Raw genomic sequence first — 10428 nt, forward strand, 5'->3', positions numbered from 1 at the left:
ACCTCTTTAAAGTGTTAAAAAGCAAAGATGTCACTTTGAGGAATAAGGTATGCCTGACCCAAGCCATGATATTTCAATCACCTCTTATGCATGCAAAAGCTGGACAATGAAGACCGAAGAAGAACTGATCCCTTTGAATTATGGTGTTGGCAAAGAATATTGAGTACACTATGGACTGACAGAAGAATGAACAAGTCCATCTTAGAAAAAATACAGCCAGAGTGTTCCCTGGAAGCGAGGATGGCAAGACTTCGGCTCACGTACTTTGGGCATGTTATCAGGAGAGTCCAGTCCCTGAAGAAGGACATCATGCTTGGTAAGGTAGAGGTCAGCAAAAAAGAGGAAAACCCTCTATAAGATGGACTGACACAGTGGCTGCAACAATGGGCTCAAGCATAACAACAACTGTGAGGATGGCGCGGGATTGAGAAGTGTTTTATTCTGTTGTACATGGCACTGCTATGGGTCAGAACTGACTTGACAGCACCTAACAACAACAACTACGTTATACATACTGATATTCACTGATAACCAAAATATATAACAAATGTTCCAACATAATGTTAAGTGAAAATAGCGAGATACACAATGCTGTATATTATGATACAAATTTTGTAATATTTTGATTAAAAGAAATCTATATATGTATGTACACATATGTATACACAAATGTATATTATGTGAATATTAAAAATATTTTGGAAACCATATAAACCAATCTGTTAACCATGGTCAACAATGGTAGAATTATGAAGCCTTTATATTACATTTACAACTCTAATTTTTTTAACATAAAATAATTAGTTTTATAAAGGGAAAACAACAATAAGGATAAAAATATGTATAATTAAGAAAACCAAAGACACAAGGGAAAGATTAGTTCAAAGGACTAACAGACCTCAACTACCACAGCTTCCACTAGCCTGAGTCCAGCACAACTAGATGGTGCCCAGCTATCGCCACCGACTACTCTGACAAGGATCACAATAGAGGGTCCCCAACAGAGCTGGATAAAAATGTACAGCAAAATTCTAACTCACACAAAAAGATCAGACTTACTGGTCTGACAGAGACTAGAGAAACCCCAAGAGTATGGCCTCCAGACACCGTTTTAACATAGTACGGAAGTCACTCCTGAGGTTCACCTTTCAGCCAAAGATTAGACAGGCCCATAAAGCAAACAATAATACACGTAGCTCAACCACATATACGAGACTAAATGGGCACACCAGCCCAGGGGAAAGGACGAGAAGGCAGGAGGGGACAGGAAAGCAGGATGAATGAAAATGGGGAAGCCAAGGTTGAGAAGGGGAGAGTGTTGACACATTGTGTGGCTGGCAACCAATGTCACAAAACAATATGTGTATTAATTGTTTAATGAGAAACTAATTTGCTCTGTAAACCTTCATCTGAAGCACAATAAAAAATATATGCAGAATTGGGTTTAATCAAAATGTTTAGGATCAGTCAAGTAAGAGTAATTCCTTGTAAGTCAGACACACCTAGAGGCTTGAGTTTCATTCAGTATTCTTTTAGATGGAAAGAGTGAGGTGATGATGAAAAGCATTGTGAGAAGATTATAGATATCACCTGACCAAAGCTGAGGCCATTTTTCACATTTTAAGCTGAGATAGAGAAGACTTGCTGGGGGAGCAGAAGCTGTCTTTAAAGTCTCGAAGAACTATTTTATGGAAGGGGTATTAAACATGTCCTGTTTTGCCTTTGGGGTTTTACTAAGGTCACTGTGTGAAATTGCAGGGAGAGGTATTTAGATTTGATATAAAAGAAGACCTTTTCCTTGGTTGTAATTATAAAAAGATAGAACTGGCTCTATGGTGTCCTCATTTTCACAATCCCTGGGGTTATTCAAATACAATCTGGCAAAACACGTGTCAAAGAAATTGTGCAGAAACTCGGGTCTGGTTGGAAGACAGGATTAAATACCCTCTAGGCTCCCTTCTAGCCCTGAAGTTATGATATTGTGAGATCTGAAGTTTCCAAAAGAGGTTTAAAATTACTGGGACGTGGAAAGCATTTCTATAAAAAGTGATTTTTTTTTTATTATTATTAAATTTGGTTCAAATTACACAGAAAAACTGTAATGAAAAGGAAGTCTGGAGACGTAGTTCTGGTCCAAACTTTTCCAATAAATTCATTCATTCACATATTCAAAATTTACTGAGTGCCTGCTATGTGTCAAGCACTTACATGGGAAAAGCAAAGAAAAAGAAGACATAGTCCAAGTAGTTCACAGTCTAATAGATGAGGAAAAAATATAAGTACACGATTGTAATATGACATGTGAACAGTGGTACATACTCTGTTCAGTGGTAATACAGAGAAGAGGATGTACCTTCTCAGGAGTGCCAAGAGGTTTATGTGTAGAGGCCTGAATAGGTATGCAAGTGTGTGAGAAGGCATGTAAATTCAAGGATTGTAAATAGTTTAATATTGCTAGAGCTTAAAATCCAAGTAGCTAGAGATTAGGCTAAATAAGTCATCAATCCAAAAGGGCTTTGAGAATTCTAAGGTATTTGGGCTTTTCTTTGAAGGCAATTGGGAGCCATAGAAAGGAAAAACCATCATATTTGTACTTTAGAAATAATCATCTGAGAGCTACATGAAGGAAGGGATGGTGGGAAGTTAGATAGGAAAAGGAAAGTCAGATAGGAGAATATAACTGGCTTTCGAAGGAGTAGTCAAGAAAATAAGAGAGAAAAAAGAAAGAAAGGCAAGCCATAAAAAATGGAATTAACAGGATTTAGTGACTAATTGGATGTGGGTAATAAACAAGGATGGAAAATCAAAAAGTACTATAATGAGCCTGGTTTATGCAACTGATTAGATTACCCAATATAAGAAAAGCAGGAAGAAAAGCTCTTTCTTGGGAAAAACATTAAAAAAAAAAACTAACTAAACAATAACAACTAAACAAAAACCACTTCTGTTTGGAGTTATTAAGAAAACTAGACATATATTTCCTGGGTATATTCAGAGAGTTGGTTCTGGAGCTCAGCTGAAAGATCTGTACTGTAGACCCATATCGAGAGTCAACAGAATATAGGTATTAAAAGAATCTATGGGTGTGGATGATATTGCCATAAAAAGTAGGTAGAATAAAAGAAGAGATAAGACTGGTATTTGTGGACTACATACCTTAAAGAGAAAGCAGCAAAGGAGAGACTGAATGGCTAATGGGTGAGGCACTATGACAACGGTCCCTCCCAATGAAAACAACCTCCAGTGCTAGATAAATTACAAAAAATATCTTTGTAAGCACATCAATGAGACAGAAAGAAAGTAAAGATTAAGCAGCAGCTAAAATGAACTGAAAGTAGGTTTCTAAATCAGAAACAGAAGGCTGAAGCCAATATTCACTCCAAGGGCATTTGCCTAATCCAGGTGATATTTATTATATTTGGTTTTTATGCCCTGTCAAGGCGCAGGAAACAGAAGACAATAGTTAGGGCCTTTCCAATTTAGTCACTCTAATAGGACACTCCCATAAAGCCAGGTTCTCCAAAACACGACACCCTCAAAGATAAGCAAAGACAATTCATCTCCCAAAAAAGTCAGGAAGGAATGAAATTTGCCATCTCAAACTGTGATGCCAGGTAGAGAGAGGGGAATAAAAATCTCCCTTAAAGAGTCATTAACTATAAACCAGACCTTACTCATAATACTTAGGTATTCAAGAAAACTTCACGCTGACAGTTTAGTTTCAAATGGGCCTTAATCCCAGAGGATCTGCAGAAGCAAGCACAATCGTCTCTGGTGGAACTCACATTCATCATGCCTCAAAGAAATTCTACTAATAAATTCCAAGAAATCCAATTTAACCACCAACAATTATACAAGGAAAACATATGTGAGAACCAGAAGAAACAACAGACAGCACAATCAGCCCTGCAATACTTCAGATATTGGAATTACCAGGCACTATCGATACAATGACAAGTTACCATATTTTTACACAAATAACGCTCACCTTCTACGTTTGTTTGCCAACTGCTGCCTCCCACCGTGAGGTAGTTTCATAAGTGTGCTATGTTATTTTTTTTACAGCAACATACAAAAAAAAAAAAAAAAATTGGCATAGTGGTACTTACAAAAATACTTTGCAGAGAGAGGAAGCAGTTGGCAAACAAATATAGAAGGTGTGCGTTATTTGCATAAAAATACAGTAAACAAATAGGTTTTTTTAAAAACATGAGAAAGGGACAAAACTCTATAGAAATGACCAAGCATATAAAAAAAAAAAACCAAATAGGCCTTCTAGAAGTTAAAAATATAATAATTTAAGTTAAAAATTCATTGGAGAATTTCAAATAAAGATGGCAGATTGAACAAATGCATCTAATCTCTCTCCCTTTAGAAACGTTATGACAAGCAAATAAACTCACAAGGATAGTAAGAACAAGAAAAGAAAATATGACAGTTATAAGATTTGGAAATTTAAAAATAGCTAGATAAATGATAACATAGTTAAATCAAGAAACCTGACCCCTAAAACAAAAAGGAAAACAGAAAACTAATCTATTTTACACTTCATAATTTCCCCAAAGGCTCAAAGAATTGGCTATCCCAGTTTTACCCACAGAAGTAGGGAGATGGAGATCTAAAACAAGGAGAATTTGTCAAAACCTGTTATGAAATAATTAGATTCTCCTGATTCCCTTCCCTACTCTACGTAGATGCCTTTCTTTATAAGACTGCTGAGTCCAGTCTTCGGACATTAGACACAGTTGAAGGTAGGACAATGTACAGAAAAATTAATTTAAACATATCTATCCTGTCAGCTTGTGTTGGCTCCAATGTATAAACATAACCTGGTTGGACTTTTTAAAATATTGATTTTTCCCAGTGCAAAATATTTCAATTAAGTTAAATCACAGACACTTATAGACACATGCCATGCAGACTGTTGCTGTTAGTCACTGTTGATTAGATCCTGACTGATGATCACCATATGTGTGCAGAGTAGAACTGCTCCATAGCGTTTTTAAGGCTGTGATCTTTTGGAAGCAGATTGCCAGGCCTGTCTTCCACGGCACCTCTGGGTGGGTTCAAACTGCCAACCTTTAGGCTAGTAGCTGAGTGCTTCACCCTTTGTGCCACCCAAGGACTCCTAAACTAAATGTTTAAGGGGACTAATTTTACTGGTAAACACAGCCTAACCGATCAAACTAATCTGTGATGTAGACATATCTCAATCGGTAAAGAGAAAATTATTTTCTTTTTCGTGGTCTCCTTAGGAAACGTTGCCTGAGATACAAAGCAAAAGCAGCTTGAAACACATTTAAGTTGCACCTATGTAATGCCACAATAACTAACTGAAGAATGAAAGAAAAGCATGAGGGAATCAGTCTTTTGCTTTGCTTGAGTGATACAAACCAGTCTAACTGATTCACCATACTAAACTCGTTATTTGGGCATTATGCAGACAAAAACCTTTGTTATCTAATTAGGGAGTTAATTTCCTTTTTTCTGTCCTTAGCAACCTGGTTTCTGTCTATTATCCTATCATTATTAGTTTCTACTTAGATGATCAGGTATAATTTAGGTAAATAAGCATCATTTCTAAGTGGTTAACCCCGCATCACACTGTAATGATATTCTTTTGCCCTCAAAATTTTATATGATTTGAAAAAGTCAATGGGTGTTGCAATTGGAATTACTTGAAGGTCACAGGCAACAAAGAAACAGATTTTTTTTTTTAATGGATTCATTTCTTTATTAGTTAAATTAAAACAATTCTCTATTGGTCACCACATGTGAAAAAATATTGCCCTGATTGACAAGAAATGCTAGCTCAAACTTTGTTGAAATGCAAAATATAAGAATACCTGTAAAAACGCTATTATGGGGGAGGTAGGTGTTGGGTGGGGTGGAAAGTGAGAATAAGACCTGTAAACAAGTGACAAGACTTCATTGGAAGGAAGCTTCTAATTAAACACACTAACACTGTTCCTGGGCAATGTGTTAGCTTAGCTAACCCTATCCTAGAGAACACTGTAGGAAGTAGAAAAGCTCATAAGGACCATCAAATCTAGGTGTTGAAATAATAGTTTCTTCGTTTGCAAAAGGATACTATGGTCAACTTTCTCCAGCAAAACACTAACGTGTTCTTCTGTGGTGACCTTGATATTATCTTGGGTAATGCAAGTGTTTCCTGTGACCTTCTTAAGTACAGCATTTTGGGTATTGCCTTTCTTTTCAGATGCTGAAAGAAGCACATAATTTTATTCTGGTATCTCTTCTGTTTTCTTCTTGTTCTTCAAATAAATATTTCAAGTGTTAATACAGGGAGAAAACCACCTTATTTCTTTTTGCCTCTGCCAGGTCCCTGTATGACATAGAAGAGCTCAATGAATCTAAAATTAAAGGTAAAAAAAAAACAGTGCTCTGTCTAGATAAAGCTATGTTGTATTCCCTGAGGAAATGGTAGTAGGCATGAGTCATGTCCATTCAGTTTCAAGTTGCATTTGAAGTAAATGGATTGTTAATGAATTTTGCTATTTATCTTTGCTGTGTTTTGGCCTAAATCGATGAAGATAAGCGGTCAAGATGATGAGCAGTGGGTCTTGGCTGATTCTACTGAAAATCGAACTAAAAGGTTCTTCTCAGATTGTATTGAAATTCTCAAACATAAGGATGCTTTCATCAGTTGGGACAACCATAATTCAAAACGGTGCTAGGAAGAGAAGCAGTGTTTAATTGCTTGTCAATAGGCTATTGTTTAATGTTACTCATCCTCAAATCAACCTTGCCCAAAGACAAATGATCATGCTTTCATTAGCTGTACTCTGTGACACAGCATTCAAATAAACTAAGGACTAATAAATCAAAGTGAGGGGTTTTAAACCACAGCATCTACACTTTCTGGACATCCATGATATACAAATGATAACTTTTTATTAAAATCCACAATAAATAACGTTGCTTCAAGGCATGGAAAGAATTATTTTCTTATTACTCTGAATACACTACCAATTTTAATATTCTTTTGCATGTGGAGAACTAGAACTCCTCTTTGCTTCTAGAAATTCCAGCGTTTATATATTGTGCCCAAACCCATTGTTGTCTAGTTGATTCTGACTTACAGCAATCCTACAGGACAGAGTAGAACTGCCCCATAGAGTCGCTATGAGTTGGAATGAACTCTATGGCAATGGGTTTTGGTTTTTTTGGTATAGTTTTTCCAAGGCTGTAAATCTTTAGGGAAGCAGACTGCCACCTCTTTCTCCCATGGAGCAGCTGGTGGGTTCAAACCACCGACCTTTCAGTTAGCAGCCAAGTGCTTTAACTACTGGGCCACCAGAGCTCCACATATTTTTTCATGTATATTATAATTGCATATGCGTCTATTGCACAAGTCCTCTGCCTTAGAGATTATATATAGTTTATCTTTGCATTTCCTTTGGAAACCACGTGTTAGCACAAAGCAGTTACTTCCTAACTTGTGGATACAGAACTTCCTGACATGTGGATACTGAGTGAATGAATGAATGTGGAAATTTTGGAGACTTGCTGGTCAGTGTTAGGAAGTCTGGCTTTTTTATTGTTTTACTTTTCCTTCTTGTTTATGTGTTCCTTCACCTCCCCCTAATTTCTTTAGGCAAATAAGAATTGATGGAGCACCTATTCCATATGAAACAATTTAGGGATACTCTTCATACTCATGGATTCCTCCCTAAATAAACTTCCTATATAGGACAGAAGATAAGACATTACAAATAGGAATAAATTAAAGTTAAAAGTTATGTCTAAGGGTAATGCAAATGAAGTTCTATGGCAATCTCCATCCTTTTCAAAGACACCATTCATTTACCACATTTTCTTGATCCTAAGATAGTATCGATTTTTAAAGTATATCATCAATTTAAGAACAGCCTTTGGAAAAAGACACTATATTTAATGCACACATTTAAAATACTGCTCAGTAGAAGCATACTCTTTTCCGTACAATTCAGTGTCATATTATTCATCAATATCAGAATGTAAGCCACAGCATATCTCAAGTGTAAAGAATTTTCTGATAAATTTTGATCACTAATGGTTAAACATAGCATCACAGTGACAGCTGTGCTCATGAACCTAATTTCTTTAGTAATTTCAGAAGTGACAGTATAATTTTGAAGTACATCATATAATCCTAGAGCTTCTTCTCCATTCACTGTTTGGTTAAACTCATTTGTTTTTGTATGGCTGTTAATTAAATAAGTAATAGTCCTTAGGACTGAAAAACTGGTCTCAGGAACCTCATCTAGTTTCAAAAAGTCTCTGATCAATTGAAAGAGGTTTGGCAATATTACTGTCTTCAATCATACTAGATGGGAAAAGACAGGCAATCGTTGAGTTCACAGGAAATTTCAGTTCAAATGCTCCCTAAGGATATAATCTGAGGACATTTTAGATGACAAACGCAGATCCAAATTTAAAATTTAACCACTTTTTGTTATGCTGCAAATAATTCTTCTTGCGTGATAGAAATAGCACTTAAATAAACAAATGTCTTCAACTCTTGTCCATGTTACCCTAAGCTCAGAAATTTACAATGACTTTAAAATTTACTAACTGCTCAGTGGCAGATAAGCTTCACCGGACATCAATTGTTTCCCAACTTCAGAAACATTACAATTAAAAGTAAATTGAGTTTCTTAGAATTGGAAAAAAAATGTAGTAAATTATAATTGTGAGGTCCATAACTTGTAGTAATTTAATAAAATCATGTTCCCTATCTTTACGTTTGCCAAACATATTGGACATATTTATTTTTTTTTATGCACCAGGTTGCTGTCAGTAGAGTTGTGCTTCTAATTTTCTACTTAGTGCAGGTACCAATCTCCCTTATAAACTCTTAAAAACCCACATAGGAGACTTACCGGGGTAGCCAGGGAGGCTTAAGCCGTTTTCTTCTCGTCTATATGCTGCACATAATCCAAAGTATGCAGAACAGGTACGAATGTAAAATGTCAAGTCAATCAACTAAAACTTTGTCTTGCTAATATCAACTTTCTAACTGAACTCTTCATTGACTCGGCATGTCTGGGCATTGACTCAATTGTCTTCGTTGTCATTGCTTAAATATTTCAATGGAAATAAACTTCTTCCAAACTGAAGAGCTATTTTTGCTCAAGGTCTAAATATAAAGTAAGTAAGGAGATAAAAGTGAAATCAAACACTTTGAGAGTAGGCACGTACAGTCTAGGGATACTGTTGACAAAGAAAGGAAATTAAAAGGGAAATCCAGTTCCAGGAGAAGATGATAAATTCAATTTCAGGTATGTTATTTTGAGATGACAACATGATATCCAAAGGGGAAAAAAAAATTACATTAGTTATTTGAGAATGAGATCGGTTCCAGTTCCAGGTTTAAAGTATTGGACTGTAGGCAACTATTCAGAATAGACTACAGGCAATAATTGAAGCCATAGTCCATAGTCCCTGGGTGGTTAGTTATGGAGCTCAGCTACTAACCAAAAGGTTGGTAGTTCAAGTTCACCCAGAGATACTTCAGAAGAAAGGCCTGGCACTCTACTTCCAAAAAATTAGTCATTGAAAACCCTAGGGAGAACAGTTCTACTTTGAAACACATGGGAGTGTCATGAGTCGGAGTCAACTCAATGGTAACTGATAACTGGTACAAGTGGTAATTGAAGCCATAAGCAATTAATCACTATTAAATAATAATCATCAAAATACCTTAACATTTTAAATTTGAGCTTGTATCCCAACTTATAATTTTACAAATTTAGTCATCAATGTCTACATGAAATACATGCTCATTGTATATGTCTAACGTGACCAGGTCCAGCCAGCCCTGTATTGGGCAACTTCGACCACAATGGAGTGAGCTTCGAATACTCTGGCATTTCCCTGAACTACCAGCCCTAATACACCTTGAATCCCTCAATTTAACCTGCCTTCTCATCATCCTAGCTTCTGACCACCGGATTTTTCTCCCCATTTAAGGCCTCGCTTCTACCTTCAGCCTATAGTCTAGACCCACTCCCTTAGCTTTTGCTTTTCCATGCATCTATAATTTGGATTATTTTTTTCTGTAGCTGTATAGCCTTCGGTGACCCTGGGTTAAGACCCACATTGTGGGACGACTGTTAGGGCCCTCTACCTCATTCCAGTCCTCTACAGGCATTGTTCTCCTCTACTTTAGGATGGATCCTTCCAGTGACTATTCATTCACTTAATAGGAGACAACTGTTCCCAGCAAAGACGAGGATAAAATTGAGCATTAAAACCAAAGTTTAAATACAGCAGGAAAACGCCAGGACTAAAATAAACTATTAAATTTTCATATATTTTCTTAATGGTTTCTAGAATATATATAAAGTGCCATACAATGGAATATAGATAAGATCTTATAGATAGGATCTATTCAATTAAGTCAGATATATAAAAAAATTGACA

The sequence above is a fragment of the Trichechus manatus genome, unplaced genomic scaffold (assembly GCF_000243295.1).
Source record: "Trichechus manatus latirostris isolate Lorelei unplaced genomic scaffold, TriManLat1.0 scaffold00062, whole genome shotgun sequence".
NCBI lineage: Eukaryota > Metazoa > Chordata > Mammalia > Sirenia > Trichechidae > Trichechus > Trichechus manatus.